We start from the raw sequence: 16,667 nt of genomic DNA on the forward strand, positions 1-16,667 counted from the left end.
ATTAAGTACTTATATCTATGAATGATAGGAGAGGGCACTTTACATTGGTTGACTATAAACGATGGGAATGGCAGACACCCTCGCAACGGCGAACGTCAGCCGGCGCGGCGCGCTGACGTCACGACGTCACGAGCGCACGAGCACGCAGACGGGCGGACGCCCGCCCCGCCCTGCCCTGTGGATCTACGACCAAGCGTGATCACAGATGCAGATAGCCAACGAGGTTATTTTTCGAGCCTTGATTGAGCAGAATTCAATGAGAAAATGCTGCAAAATATAGGTGATAGTCTGATAATAAATCAATGCCAAAATACGAGTTCATATTTATAGTTCGATTCATGCTTTACTACCACTTCCAAGTACATAGTTGGATCCCATATCTATATTCAATAAAATTGCGAATCTCAAACACGCGAGATAGTCCTTCTAATATTTATTTTCATATTGCTTCACTCGTCTGAATGAGATGCATTCCAATTCTGATCTGACCTCTAGAGTCTAGATGCCAACTGATACAGGGGGAATTTTTTTTTTTATTATTTTGATTTATTTAGAACACAAACAGTCACATAATACAAATTTTTAGTACAATGTAGTGTACTTAACATACTTAAGAAACAGACCTGGAGGTTCATTAATGAGTAGGTATATAATGTTAACATACATAATAACCGCAGAAAGAGAAATAAAATTGAAATTATGAGCCATATCTACTTAAACTGTATTTACCAGTCTTCCAAACAAAATCAATATTGTTTTAGATTATATAGAGGGTAGGTAAGTAGAAAATTGGTAAATAAGTTTAAGATCAATATCTATTTTAGTATTATCGGATAAGTAGTCATCAATTTATTTTACTAGGTAGGGTTTGGTAGGTAGGACAATCGGAAATATTGGAATATAGGTAACTCTGGTCGGCTAACAGCGCAGCAGCGGATGTATTTGCGAAGAAATAGTGAAGTCCGTCTGTCTGTATCCCGCCCCGGCCCCCGGCGGACTTGGTCGAGCAGTTATGAATTATCTATGAGCTTATTGCGTACAGATATTGGAAAGATTTGCATTAAATACCGATGGTATCGAGCGGCACGTCCATTCCGCCGGCACATGACTCGATTATATTAATATACCTACCTATATCAGATTGCTCAAAGGTTAGAGCCACCCCATACAACCATTTCCAGTCGCCGTTACGACACGGTGTAGACACATCTTGTGTCGACACCGTCTGTTTCGGTCACAATTCCAGTCGCAGAGTCGTCGCCGTGTCGACACAGTTACCAGAAATGGGGAAGGGTCGACACATGACACAAAGTGACATAAAGTGTGGTCGCCGTGTGCACACATTGTTTCGGGTTTGCGACTACTTTATGCCAAAATCATTCGTTCATTCGTTCATTTTGTTCCTGTCAAATGGAAACTGTCAGATGGAAAAATAGTTAAATAAAAATAAGTGACATTAATACGCCATCTCTAAAACGGATTACAAGACGTAATTATATATTGTTTGCATTTATATTACAATAGGACTTAAATTATTATGGGGAATTAAACTGCTCGAGTGATTTGATAAACTAAGTGTAATATAATCAACGCGCCACCACATTGTTTTAGTTTAGCCGGAAAGGAAATTGTTTACTTCTCAGTGCTTGTGTTCATAAATATATTATTTGATGCATTTTTAGTACTTCGATGCGTATACTATACTTAAATAACAGAAATAACGCTTTACATATTACGAAACTTGTTAATTATGATGTATAAATATGGTTTAAGGCTGAGAAATATTGCAGTCACAAAGTAGTCGCAAATGTTTCGACTTTGTGTCGACTCTGTGTAGACACATGACACGCGCTGTCAAAAGTAATAACAAAGTTACTGGATTTGCAAAATGGCTCCTTGTGTTCATTTGTTTTCAGATATTCTCAAAGTGTAAAAATGACGTGGTCAGAGATGGGACTTAATAGATTAACTGTTTATTCGACTAATTAATGGAATAAAAAAAGTTAATCCTCAAATTTTAATCACGATTAGTTTAGTCGACCTAACATAGATTGAAATTGAATTAATCTGAACATTAATCGAATAAATTATCGATTAAATCTCGGTTGGAAGTTGACAGGGGGCCATTTTTGTACGTAAAAATAATAGAAATGTCTTGCATGCAGATGGTAGCCAAACACTTTGTCATAAAAGTCGAGATGGGTGTCTATTTATAGGTTTTAGGGAGTGCCGATTTCGAAAATGATGACCATTTTGGAATCCAAAATGGCGGCCATGCACTATGCCATAAAAGTCGTCAGGGGTGTCGTTTTATAGGTTTTAGGAGGCGCAGATTTCAAAAATGATGACCATTTTGGATTCCAAGATGGCGGCCATGCACTATGTCATAAAAGTCGTCATGGATGTCGTTTTATAGGTTTTACGGGGCCCCGATTTAGAAAATGATGACCATTTTGAAATCCAAAATGGCGGCCATGCACTATGTCATAAAAGTCGTCATGGGTGTCGTTTTATAGGTTTTAAGGGGCGCAGATTTCGAAAACGATGACCAATTTGGATTCCAAGATGGCGGCCATGCACTATGTCATAAAAGTCGTCATGGATGTCGTTTTATTGGTTTTAGGGGGCCCCGCTTTCGAAAATGATGACCATTTTGGAATCCAGAATGGCGGCCATGCACTATGTCATAAAAGTCGTCATGGGTGTCGTTTTATAGGTTTTGGGGGGCGCAGATTTCGAAAACGATAACCATTTTCGATTCCAAAATGGCGGCCATGCACTATGTCATAAAAGTCGTCATGGATGTCGTTTTATGGGTTTTAGGGGGCCCCGATTTAGAAAATGATGACCATTTTGAAATCCAAAATGGCGGCCATGCACTATGTCATAAAAGTCGTCATGGATGTCGTTTTATAGGTTTTGGGGGGCGCAGATTTAAAAAATGATGACCATTTTCGATTCCAAAATGGTGGCCATGCACTATGTCATAAAAGTCGTCATGGGTGTCGTTTTATAGGTTTTAGGGGGCGCAGATTACGAAAACGATGACCATTTTGGATTCCAAAATGGCGGCCATGCACTATGTTATAAAAGTCGTCATGGATGTCGTTTTATAGGTTTTAGGGGGCCCCGCTTTCGAAAATGATGACCATTTTGGAATCCAGAATGGCGGCCATGCACTATGTCATGAAAGTTAACATGAGTGTCGTTTTATAGGTTTTGGGGGGCGCAGATTTCGAAAACGATAACCATTTTCGATTCCAAAATGGCGGCCATGCACTATGTCATAAAAGTCATTTTATAGGTTTTAGGGGGCCCCGATTTACAAAATGATGACCATTTTGAAATCCAAAATGGCAGCCATGCACTGTCATAAAAGTTGTCATGGGTGTCGTTTTATAGGTTTTGGGGGGCGCAGATTTAGAAAATGATGACCATTTTGGATTCCAAAATGGTGGCCATGCACTATGTCATAAAAGTCGTCATGGGTGTCGTTTTATAGGTATTAGGGGGCGCAGATTTCGAAAACGAAGACCATTTTGGATTCCAAGATGGCGGCCATGCACTATGTCATAAAAGTCGTCATGGATGTCGTTTTGTAGGTTTTAGGGGACGCAGATTTCGAAAATGATGGCCATTTTGGAATCCAAAATGGCGGCCACGCACTATGTCATAAAAGTTGTCATGGGTGTCGTTTTATAGGTTTTAGGGAGTGCAGAATTCGAAAATGATGACCATTTTGGATTCCAAGATGTCTGCCGTGCACTTTGTCATATAAGCCGTCATAGATGTTGATTTATAGGTGTTAGGAAGAGCAGATTTCGAAAATGATGACCATGACCAACAAAACTTGTCGTTGGTGTCGTTTTATAGGTTTTGGGGGGCGCAGATTTAGAAAATGATGACCATTTTGGATTCCAAAATGGTGGCCATGCACTATGTCATAAAAGTCGTCATGGGTGTCGTTTTATAGGTATTAGGGGGCGCAGATTTCGAAAACGATGACCATTTTGGATTCCAAGATGGCGGCCATGCACTATGTCATAAAAGTCGTCATGGATGTCGTTTTGTAGGTTTTAGGGGACGCAGATTTCGAAAATGATGGCCATTTTGGAATCCAAAATTGCGGCCACGCACTATGTCATAAAAGTTGTCATGGGTGTCGTTTTATAGGTTTTAGGGGGCCCTGATTTCGAAAATGATGACCATTTTGGAATCCAAAATGGCGGCCATGCAGTATGTCATTAAAGTCGTCATGGCTGTCGTTTTATAGGTTTTAGGGAGCGCAGATTTCGAAAATAATAACTATTTGGGAATCGAAGATGGCGGCCATGCACTATGTTAAAAGTCGACATGGATGTCGTTTTGTTGGTCATGGTCATCATTATCGAAATCTGCTCTTCCTAACACCTATAAATCAACATCTATGACGGCTTATATGACAAAGTGCACGGCAGACATCTTGGAATCCAAAATGGTCATCATTTTCGAATTCTGCACTCCCTAAAACCTATAAAACGATATCCATGACGACTTTTATGACAAAGTGCACGGCACACATCTTGGATTCCAAACTGGTCATCATTTTCGAAATCGGCACTTCCTAAAACCTATAAAACGATATTCATGACGACTTTTCTGACAAAATACGTAGCGGCCATCTTGGATTATAAAATGATCATCGTTTTCGAATTCTGCACTCCCTAAAACCTATAAATCGACATCCGTGACGACGCAAGTTATCTTTATTTTCAGATCTAACAAATTGCTACAGAATACAAAGGACAAAAAAAGAAGCGAGGAGGTAATGAAACAAGCAAACATACAGATGATTCCTCGACGCAATTGGATGCTTCTTAAATTGTGTCCAGATTTATTTGTCATAAAAGTTTTTATTTTTCACGTATTACTCTCACAAGTTCCGTGACATTTCGACCTTGTAATTTTTTAAGTAAATGGTTTTGTTTATCTGTGAGGATCTCACTAGAATAATATAATCAAGGTATGTTTATATTTGATAATTGAAATAGTAACGCAAAAAAAAATTATATTTGTGTCTTATAATCCTACCGAAGACTTTTATTTTTCCTTTTCCTTCTACACAAGTTTGGTCAAGTAATAAGAATTTAGGGCTCTCAATTTTATTTTGACTTCTACAACAGTAAAGCTACGAGGCCATGTTTGGTATCGTTTTCGTATAAATTCGCAGTACCAAATTTAGTTATGGTATCACATTGACACCATTCCAAAGTAAAAACATATAAACTTACTTTCTCTTAAACTCCTCTTCACGCTTAAACTGCTGAACAGTTTTAATTTAAATTTAGTACACATATATTTTGAGTCCCGAGACAGGACATAATAAGTTATCTCAAAAATCATCCTTCAAAGGTGTGAAATGAGGTGTAGGGGGGAATTCAGAATTGACTTCTTGAAGTTAATACTGTTTAAGTTTAGGTTTGAAGTCATGTTTTTTTTTATCATTTTTAACTAAATCAAAGATGTAGACCTTCCCAAATTTAATATAAATCGGTTCAGCGGTTATTGATTTCCCGTACAAATTTCCACGCCACTTTTCACACCTTCAAAAGATGATTTTGGTTATAAGATCTATCCTATGTCCTGTTCCGGGATGCAAACTATTTCTATACCAAATTTCAACGAAATCGGTTCAGCGGTTAAGCGTCAAGAGGAGTTTAAAAAAACCGACCAAGTGCGAGTCGGACTCGCGTATTAAGGGTTCCGTACATTAAGTCCGACTCGCGCTTGACTGCACATTTCTAATAGGTTTTCCTGTCATCTATAGGTAAAGAACTATTTTGTGTATTCAGACAGACAGACATACAGACGCACGAGTGATCCTATAAGGATTCCGTTTTATGCTTTTGAGGTACGGAACCCTAAAAAGATTTTTTTAATTTTGTGGAATGGTTTCCATGTTAAATGGATTCAGCAACCCAGATTTATACGAAAACGATACCATACACGGCCTAGCACCTTCACTGATGTAGATATATCAAGATAAAATTGAGAGCCCTAACTAAACTTTCAAGAGCGGATATCTCAAAAACTATTCAACATATCGAAAAAATTGACTGAATAAACTTGTAACAAATTAAATTAACTTTCATTTTGTATAAGTGGCCATGTCGCTAAGATGCATAGTTTCCGAGATATAATCGAAAAACCGGAAAATGGGACATTCAAAGCCCCCTCTCTTCCCCCCACTCAAGGGCTACGGCCGGGGACTTTTGATATGTTCACCTCCTAACTTGTCCAAACCAAGTTACAGAGTCAAAAATTGTGTTCCGAGCATTTCCCTCTACAACTTTTTTGAGCATTCGTTGGCTGACCTAAGTAGCTTATTGCATTTCTTTAAAAACTTTTCTGTAAAAGGTTGACGGGTGTTGGGTGTTTATATGGTTTTGGTCGATTATTATCATTTGCATCGCCCATGATGACTTACTAGAATTACTTACGAGCACACGAGACACTAATAGTAGTTTGACAAACCTTGGTTTTCAAGAGGTATTTTATATTGACATTTGCTGTCACAAATTTGCTGTCAGATTTAGTCGCAAACCGCACGCAAAGTGCACACAAATGTGTCGACACCTTGTTACGGAAAAGTGTACACACGGCGACGACACTTTGTTTCGAAACAATTCTAGACACATTGTGTGGACTCTGTTACGACACATCTGACATTTAGTTACCACTTTGATGATTCTGCGACTGGTATGGTTATATGGGACAACAAGATTTAATATCAGTACATTTTATAGCCTATGCATGCAAGTATGCAGCCTTTAAAGTTCTAGAAATTCATTTCGTATTTGCCGAGACTAGAATTGAGACCAATACAACAAGTTAAATAAAAAATAATTTTATTCGTAAAACATAATATTTGCTAGTGGCGGGGTGCAATATTTTGTCCCATATATGGTGTTTATGTATCATAAATACAATCTACACCTACGGCGAGAAAGCCCACGATGCAAAGTGCATAAAGCAGCGAACAGCGGCTCGCGACTATGCAGTCCCGACTAGTGGTGAACCTTATGTCGTAGTAATAATAATTGTTTGATGTAATTGTGAGTTAGATAAAGTATCTGTGCCGTCTGTGCTCGACAGTAACAAACATAACAGACGGCGCAACTACATATTACTCGTAAGATTACGCTGTCATACCCGCGCGGAGTGTCCCGGCGGGGGCGGAGGGTCGCGCCGTGTGTCCGGGACAATGTCCGGGACACGGGACACGGCCTGGGCGGGGCGCCACGCTACCACTTTAGCCGGGAACACACATTTAGGCTTACTAGGCTAAATCTTCTCTGTTCGTGACAGGAGGGAAGTTAACATTAAATAGGCTTACTCGTACTGACAACTAAGGGGTGGAACCTGGCTTACCTTTATACCTATTCGTTATGGCATCGCCGTAAACAGTAAAGCATTTTCAAAACGAAACTCTATGATCAGAATTACTGATAAGTAGTTAGGTAACTAAATATGTATTTCATCTTTAAATGGTCATCTGATGCTAGGATTCATAAACAAGGTTGCAAATCTACCATAATACTTACCTATGCATTATCATGGTACAAATGAAGATACATACATTTGAAGTTCTTCTTCTTCTTCCTCACGACTGAGGAGATGAGGTCGTTACTTTGTGCACCAAGGCTCTCCATCCTGCACGATTTCCCGCCTTCCTAATAATAGTAATATGTTATACGTTATAGTAATACGTTAGATTGAATTGTTAGTTTTATTTTATAAAATTGTTGATGTTATTATTTTTGCTTTTATGTAAATTCAATGTTGACGTGTAAAAGTGCCCTTGTGGCCTATTTGCTGAATAAATGTTTCGATAAGGACATCAATGACAATTTCATTAAAAATAGGTGCCTGTGTAGATCCCTGGCAGGCCTTCTTTACAGTGACCACCCAGCGGGGGCACATTTGACGTTACACATACATAATTACATACGTGTATAGTCGTCATATACTGATAATTGTATTCCAGATGTCAATTTTAGTCAACTCTAGAAGAGGGTGACTGATGTCTGTGTATGACCCACGTGCAAGCATGCATTGCACTTTGGTAAAATATCGCCCATTGCCTACATAATTCATGGTGGTTCTTTATTCGACGCGAGTACAATGGCGGGCGCGCCGGGAATGTCGAATGAAAGGGGCAGGAAACTAGGTATTAGTGCACGCCACTGCACGCTCAAATACAAAATCACGAGCATTTTGAATGGAAAATTATTGGACTCGCGTTGCGTCGCGGTCGCGGCTGCCACGCCACGGCCGCGGCTGTACACGCGAGCCATCGCGAGCGTGGCATGTGACGTTGAGATTACTGGATCAGTGGAGTTTCTTGAAACTAAATATCATTTGATATTAATCAATCGGTTTTTACGCCCATTGCGTGAAGAAAAACCGGACTATCTAATCCCAATAAGGCCTAGTTAGGGCGGTTTGGGCCTAGCTTAGTTGGGTTGGAACCGACTAACTACTCCCAACAAGGCTTAATTTCCTTTCTGGGTTGGAATTTCAGATGGCAGTCTTAGGTACAAACGAGTGCCTGTGTCAATTTTTGGGATTTGTTTGCCGAGCGGACTCCTAATTGACAAAGGCTCCCACCGATGTTCATAAATTATAATAATTTATCATTACAACGTCAGTGAGCAGCGGGTATTGTGAACTCATCATCTATCAAAGCCATCAGTCACGCAAGACTTACTTTGGTGGATATCTAGGATTAGGAACATAACCACAGTGTAACAAGTAACAGTGCTCCGACGGCCTCTGACGTGTACCGAGCTACTAACAATGCCATGACAGCGATGTATGCAGCTCGGGTGCGCGCGTCGACTGTATATGTAGACTAGACTGTGACATAACTATGTTACGAATGTAGATTAGTACTTACGTGACAATCTATAAAAAACATGCACAGCTAAAAATCTCAATTATGTTTGAAATTTTGAACCATAATATACCTAGTAGGTACCTTAGTCTTAAATGTTGTGCGAGTTTATCGTTGAATACTTTTGTGACTAGTGTAGATGGCATAGTGTGGGTGGTCCTATCCGCATATGTTTACTCAGTAGCCGGCGGCGTCTGCAAGGTTCCACCTTCACACCACACACCCCGCACTTCACAAAAAACACTGTTTACAGTGCCCCGCTTTATTACTCGAGATTCTCACTACATCGCTCGGTTGTATGTAGTCGCAGTCGTTAAAATATTGTGCGGTGGAGCGCGCAGATGAAATCTCTCGACTCGACCGAAACATGATCGACCGACCGTTTTTCTGGCGTGCGGCGTATACTATGACTATGAATTACTTTTTGTATTCTTATCCTATCCGATATTTGACATGAGAAAATTGACAATTTGTGTTAAATCATTTGCAAAATAAAGAAGATTAAAGATAAAAATAGATTCAGTAATGATTGACCCCTTGGAGCCGAATGGAATCTTTAATTATATTATCACAGACCGCGCAGGACTTTGTAGTAGTACTTATAAATAAGTATATCTTTATTTAAACATTTCTTAATGAAAGAAATACGAGTGATGGTTACGGGTTCTAAGGCTATCATTACAACCATCACGGACAGCGCGGGTTCTATTTCGAGCGGAATAGAAAGTTAAAGGAAAAATGTGATAGTTCCGAACAACTGACATGCTGATATCGTCCAGCGAACTGGTAACTGCATCTGTCGAAGGACGCATACGAGTATCTTTAGTTTTAATGAATGCATCACGAAGAGACAATATTAAACATACCAAAAACAGACGTAAACTTGAAATACGTGACTTCTTTTTTGCCAATTGTGTAATATATTTGGTCAATTGGTGTTCAATTTTTTACAAAGAATAAAGAATTCAGTATACATGTTTTTGTGTCCCGTTTCTTTCTTTATACAATATAACCTTAACCGTGTAAGAAACCGAAGCGGAAGACATAACTAAAACTCTCAATTTCATCTCGTGGGAGTACGGCTCTCCCTCCAACGACCGTGACCAAATCGCACCGACACGCGACAGCTCCTTGACGATTCGACCCCCGAGGGATTATACGAAGGCTGCGCTCGGCCCACTGTAGATTGACGTCCGAGCCAGAGCTATAACAGCTCAATCCGAAGGACGGTTCATAAGAAAATCGAATCAAGCGCATGAGGTCCGGAAATCGCCTCTGCTTTGATAAGGGTTAACCTAAACCTGTGTGTACGTGTGTGTGTGTGTGTGTGAGATGCACATTAATCACTTGATGGTATCGTGCGACATCTCGCCGTGAGCCACTATCGCAGATCACGCCGAGGCGCGTCGGTGTCGGTGTAGGCGCCAGCTATGTGCCTTTACTTATCGCTTTTTCTGAAACTTCTAAATAAACATGAATAATGCGGTGATTATCATTTGGTGTGCATCAACGCTACCAACCGAAGATTCCAAGGAATTAACTAATTTAGCAGAGCACTAAGTCGGTATAGGTTACCTATGCACTATGAAGCTTCTCATAAAATCAAATTTTCGTACACTACAGGTAAAACTAATTGCGGTATCTGATCAAACTTTTGAATGCAGTTTACCTTAGTAGTGTAGTAGTAGGCACTGTAACGTATTTAAATTGCATGCAAGTTCTTGCTAGTCTAGGCCTTGCTTAAGAAAACATTGACACGTTTATTTGGTATCTTGTGCAAGGCAGGTACTGCAGTGCAGGGTGGAAAGGGTGCTTATTCTGGTATTTTCAGTTTTACCGACTTAAAAGGCTTGTTTGCCTGTAGGGCAATTGTGCACTACAATGAATTTTACTGTCCGGCAGTCCGAGTTTTTACGGTCCGATATGGCACGCCATTAAATGTATTATATAGTAGCTTGTGCACTAGACTTAATTTTACCGTCCGATATTTTACTTTTCCCCATCCCGGACAGTTTTTTTCCGGTCCGAGATGACAGGCAGCTATGAAAAACGTGTTTATTATGCTTGTGCACTGCGTCTGGAATTAATATTATTCTTCATGACTTGGCCGGGCGGGGGCGGGCTACGGGGGTGTGTTTCATGCCACTGCGCCGCACCTGCGAGTAAAAAGACGGACAAGTGCACAAGCCAGTCATCCGTTTTTTTCATGCCACTGCGCCGCACCAGCGTGTAAAAAGACGGACAAGTGCACAAGCCAATCATCCGTTTTTTTTCATGCCATATCGGACCATGAAAACTCGGACAGCCGGACAGTAAAATTCATTGTAGTGCACAATCGCCCGTATGTATTCTGATGTTGAGCGAGTTTCAGAGCACATTAGCCTCGCCGCCACACCGCGCCGCGCCGGCAATCGGTCACGTCGTTTAGCGTCTATTCACACTCCCCGCCGCGCTGTGGACCGTCGTGTCGTGTGTTCCCATTTATTAGTGCCTCGCCTTCGGTGCGTTACAATCGGGTTCTCGACGCCACGCCAGCGTAAGTTGGCTCCCTTTAACCGTAACGTATGCTTATCTTCAGCAGCCCTGCAAGCCTATTATGGATCGCTTTATCCACATTTATCCACGTGATAAAACAACCGTCACTTTTTAACTCTGCGGGATAGAAAGAGACGGACACCGTTTTATCACGCTGTCACGTAGACAAATACGACCATCATATCCGTACTGAGAAAGTATAGACTAAGTACATATTTTTAACATAAATACCTATCGACCCAAGTACATAACAGAGTAGGTAAAGTAAAGCCCCATTTAGACTGTTCAAGAACTATAGCATGCTATATTTAAATTCATTGCTACTTTAAGTACAATTAATTCACTCGATCGACTAAATTATCTATATATACCGCAATGTTTGCGCAATGTGGCGAAAATATGCAAGTTCTTGAGTCATATACCTACTTAATTTTGGTAGGTACTTATAGTTATGTTCCTGAATCCTAATGGCATCAATTACCTTTTGGTTTTGTAATGGACTAATGGAGCATGAAATAATATGAATCTTTGGTGGGACGGGGGGTCTTTGAGCTCGGAAAGATTGAACAAGAAGATTTTCCAAATATGTAAGTAGGCATACACGCATGTAAGTTAAGTAGGCACTCCTGGAGTTTCAAGCTCTTATAGCCATTAGGTACTATTAATTAGGGCCGTGTTAAGGTCACCATCCTAGCATAACGAACTATCAAAACAATCACACACAATTTTTACACTATAATATTATAGCAACTGTAGCAAGCATCGATCGTGTGTGTGGCACCACTGATCGTGATCACCGATGGACCTTGTGTCCTTGCAGTAAGCTCTACGGATTATCAGTTGACTGTGTGTTCAGAGATGATGGCTGACCCTTCGGAAACCTTATAGCAATGTAATAAGGTCCATTCGTATTGGTCATGATCTTCATTTGTCACACACACTCAGGTGTAGGTAATGCGCGTTATAGTGGTGTAAAGGCGCCTACTGATGACGTCCGATGATTATATTTATAACATATAATTGGAAGCATTACTCAGAAGCTTTGCATCGTGGTTGTATTTATTAAAAATCGTAGATACACTGGTATTTAAACTTTGGCTGATTCCGGAAATAATGATTTATTTGCAATACCAAACAGTGCGTTTACATTGCAAGAAACTACTTAATTCTCGAAAATCAGTAATTGTGCCCCCATCATCATACGCTGTTCACCAGGTCGTTAGTAGTTTTACATTAAGTACTTAAATTGTAAAAGGACAAGAAGAAATTCGTGAGATAATCCATCTTAGGACATCAGGCGTCATTGCTGCACTGCGTTACTGTTTTAACTCAAAAACCCCATATTCGTGTAGATCAGTCCTGTGCGACGTGCGTATGCTTGTCTTCTGTCTTCCTACCTCGTAAAATAGTACATAAATAAACAAACAATCTTCTAGTTCCTATACTTAGAGTTACTTTTACTGCACATCGCACCATCCATCCGTTAGTGGATTTCTCTTGAACCTTAATTGCTAGGATATAAGGTCAATCTATGATCAGTTTCGAGTGATTTATGTTACTAACGGACATGTGACGACAGACGAGGGTGAACTGCGAACTACAAACGGAGTCGGGTGTTTCACTTGTACTCCGGCCCATTTCAATGTATTGCGACGGTAAAACGATGTGTTTTGACGGTTTACAAAAACAAAGATAACTCCATTTATAAATGTCTTTCGGTGCGCAGCTGGTTTTAAAAATGAACCATAATCGTAATAAAACAAATACTTGTACCTTATGCTAGTAAAATTACGTTTATATGTATTTGATGTAATTGATATAGGTAAAGGTTATTTTTACAAATGGGAAATATTACGAAATCGCGACAATCAGTGAGATTTCGTGTCGTGTCGTTACCTACACCTAAACCTTTCTCAAAAATCACTCTACTGATAGATAATAAACCACATGAAAATCCGTTCAGTAGTTTTTGAGTTTGTCGCGAACATACAGACAGACGCGGCCGCGGCGGGGGACTTTTTTTATAAGTTGTAGTGATTCCTTTTGAACAATCATTAAGCACGAGTACCTACTGTGAAGTATTATTAAGCACTGCAGCTTTCTTATGAATAAGCAAGATACAGTTTCATTTTTCATCACTAATTCAATTGGCAATTTTTATCGTTCGTACATGGGCGGCCTTAGCGGGAGTCAACGAATACGTCAAATTTATTGATACAGAAATGGGGAAATAGTGTAGTCGGTAAATAAACACTCCCGCGAAGGGAGGAAGGGGAAGGGGGCAGCACTAACAAGTTTACGAGAGCCCTGTGAGTCATGCACTCGACGGATTCAGGGAACTGGAGAGCATGACTCATATCATATGACAGTAGCTTGCGTCGGCAGCTACTTGTCTTACCCGTTCATAACACGACACGGACCAGACTGATGTTAAGCGACAACGTAATATTACTATGTTTATAATATTGTCCTTACCGTCTTGTTCTTTTAGGAATTATCCTCATCTTAACCATATTCATAATTATCCCGCTTACGAAGCCACCCCAGTGCACATCACTTGATTTCTGGGAGTTAGGGATGATTTTCAATATGGCGAATGGCTGGTTCAATGAAGCGATTTCAAATCTCGTCGATGACCACATATTCGAAACGTAAGCGTAAGTAAATCGTTAAATACAAATCCATTTTCTCTATCTAGAGACAGCTGGGCCTGCCTGCAGTGCTGCCTGCGGGCTGTGCCCAGCGGGCATCCGGCACAATACACGAGTCGACACACAATAGCAAAAAATCGTGTTCAGACTTTAGATAGATAGCGCCGCGGCATACGGCGGGCGCGGGGCGGGGTGGCGGGGAGGTGCATGTAAATTGTAAATAAATCTGACCTCTTAAGCTAAAAGGACGTATTTTCAATGAAAATTTAATGCAAATACCGCTTTTTAGCTTCGGAGGGCAGAAATGCGCGGGATGCAACATGCAACGAGGCACGACAGCGCCGGGATGGCTGCGGCGTTTAATAATAACTTGCCTGTCAACCGGAAAATGATTCTGTGACTTTTCGTTAGCATCTGGCCCCTGTTTCATCACACTGACAATTGTCGCCTGACATTGACAATTCATGAATTCACCACATAACCTATAAAGGTACCTATACCTATTACTAATTCAATAAGGTAATAATGATGATATATGTACCGTAGTTACTTCCCGACCCAGAAATGTGCTTACCTACGGTAAATGTGGTTGAAATGTGGCTAATTCCGTCAAAGGGGCTATTACATCCACGATCGTATATTTCTTTGATTTTCAATCGTAGGAAAAAAACATTTGTTTTCGATTACTGAAACTAAAAGCAATCGCTGCTTTGTCGACGAAATTATCAATGTTGTTCGTTGTTCGAGAAAAACGCTAGTGGACGGAAAAACCCTATGAGCCTATGACGGAATTAGCCACATTGATCACATGAAATTGTCAGTAAGTCAGTCAAGTAGCGGTACTGATATTACTAATTACACTACTTGACGTTCTGTCGATTACAAATAAGTAACTCGCGTTTTAATAAGAAAACATGTAGTTAGGTATAAAGTTATCAATCTTTCTTTACTAATAGGTATTTCTCTATAATGGTCTAGGTCAAGTTCCATACCTGACCTTAGGGACATGCATGCAGCCTTATTGCTTTAAGTTTGTGCAAAGTAAGCGTGATCAGTTTTTCTTTAATACAAGTTCTATAATAATATAGGTACAATAAGTAGATATTTGCCGGGGCCGAACATAAATGTGAACTCAGAGGGCCTACCGCGAACCACGTTCGACGTGTTGCCTCCCTGTCACACTTACGTACGAATTTACAAGTGCGACAGAGAGGCAACACGTCGAACGTGGTTCGCGGTAGGCCCTCAGTCTCCGTCAATAATCCAAATGGAAGATCGTAGCACACGATCCTGATCTGATATATCGACACCATTTCCCGTGTTGCAGTATAGGTATGTAGGTACTCACAGAACTCATGCTCCGTTGACTATTTGTAGACCTTGTGCCGTTGCGAGAAGGTTCATGTTGGTAAGTTTACGGCCGAGGATGGTCCCTCGGCAAGTCGGCATTGATCACTTTGATGTATTGCCGGACAAATAAATAATGTCTTAGTTATAAAGGAAGTTGAACTCTCTCATTTTCGTATTTGGGATTTTCACAACATATATTTATTACAACTATCCATCTTATGTTTGCAGCGGACAGACACTTGACGTTGATTGCTAATGCTCAGATCATGACAAACTAAAATTAAAATCGATGTTCGTTTTTGCGGTGGGGCCTGTGCTAAGAAGATAGTAATCGCAATCAGATTTTAATGCAGCCTTCGATCGGGTCGGGACAGGGGAGCTAGATAACCGTCTGCCTCGGGGGCTATCGGGCATCCGCGACCTTTGCTCCTTACTTTGCTGCTAATCTCCAGATCCAGAGACTACCGACAAAACCTGTTTTGTAAACGCACACACAGGTAGGTATACTTACATGAGACAATGATTATATATAATAGTTTACCGATCAATCTTGTAAATAGACGTAGTAGTAAGATGTCGGAAGACTTCGGGATGAAGATTATTATCAATAAGTGAGTTCAGAAAAGGAATTATACACTTATCGACAAAGACAGACGAGTCTTACGCACGCTTCCCGTGTTCCAATTTGTGTTGATTTAGTTTCAATTTGTAAGTATGTATGTTCTGGGCATATTCTAGTAAACATATCACTAATTGGTGAGTCAGCAACCTTAGATCACTTTTGTTCCAATAGTTACCGGAGCGCAGGAGTCGAACGTCAGGCCAACCACTGTACAGCTCTTACCAACCTTACGGTCATTTTACTGCCTATACGCTCTCAGCGCTTCATGCGTGGGAACAGTATCCTCACCATGACTAGGGTTGCCTGTCCGCTGTTTTGGCTTTTTATTTTTCTGTATAAATCGAACGTGTTTATAATTTTAAAAAGATATAATCTGCTTATCAATAATCATGCCTCGTATCTCTCCCTCCCTGCTCGTATAGGTATTTTTTCATATATATGAGCAGGGTTCAGATCAGAGCGGGTTGGGCGGACAGTGCACGGAGTGCATCGCTCCGTGGCGGATGCGGCGCACCGCACACCGCACGCGACTAATGCATAATGGAGGCCGGTTGTTATGGGGGGAGGGGGGCAC

The sequence above is a fragment of the Cydia fagiglandana genome, chromosome 18, assembly GCF_963556715.1.
Source record: "Cydia fagiglandana chromosome 18, ilCydFagi1.1, whole genome shotgun sequence".
In the NCBI taxonomy this organism is placed as follows: Eukaryota; Metazoa; Arthropoda; class Insecta; order Lepidoptera; family Tortricidae; genus Cydia; species Cydia fagiglandana.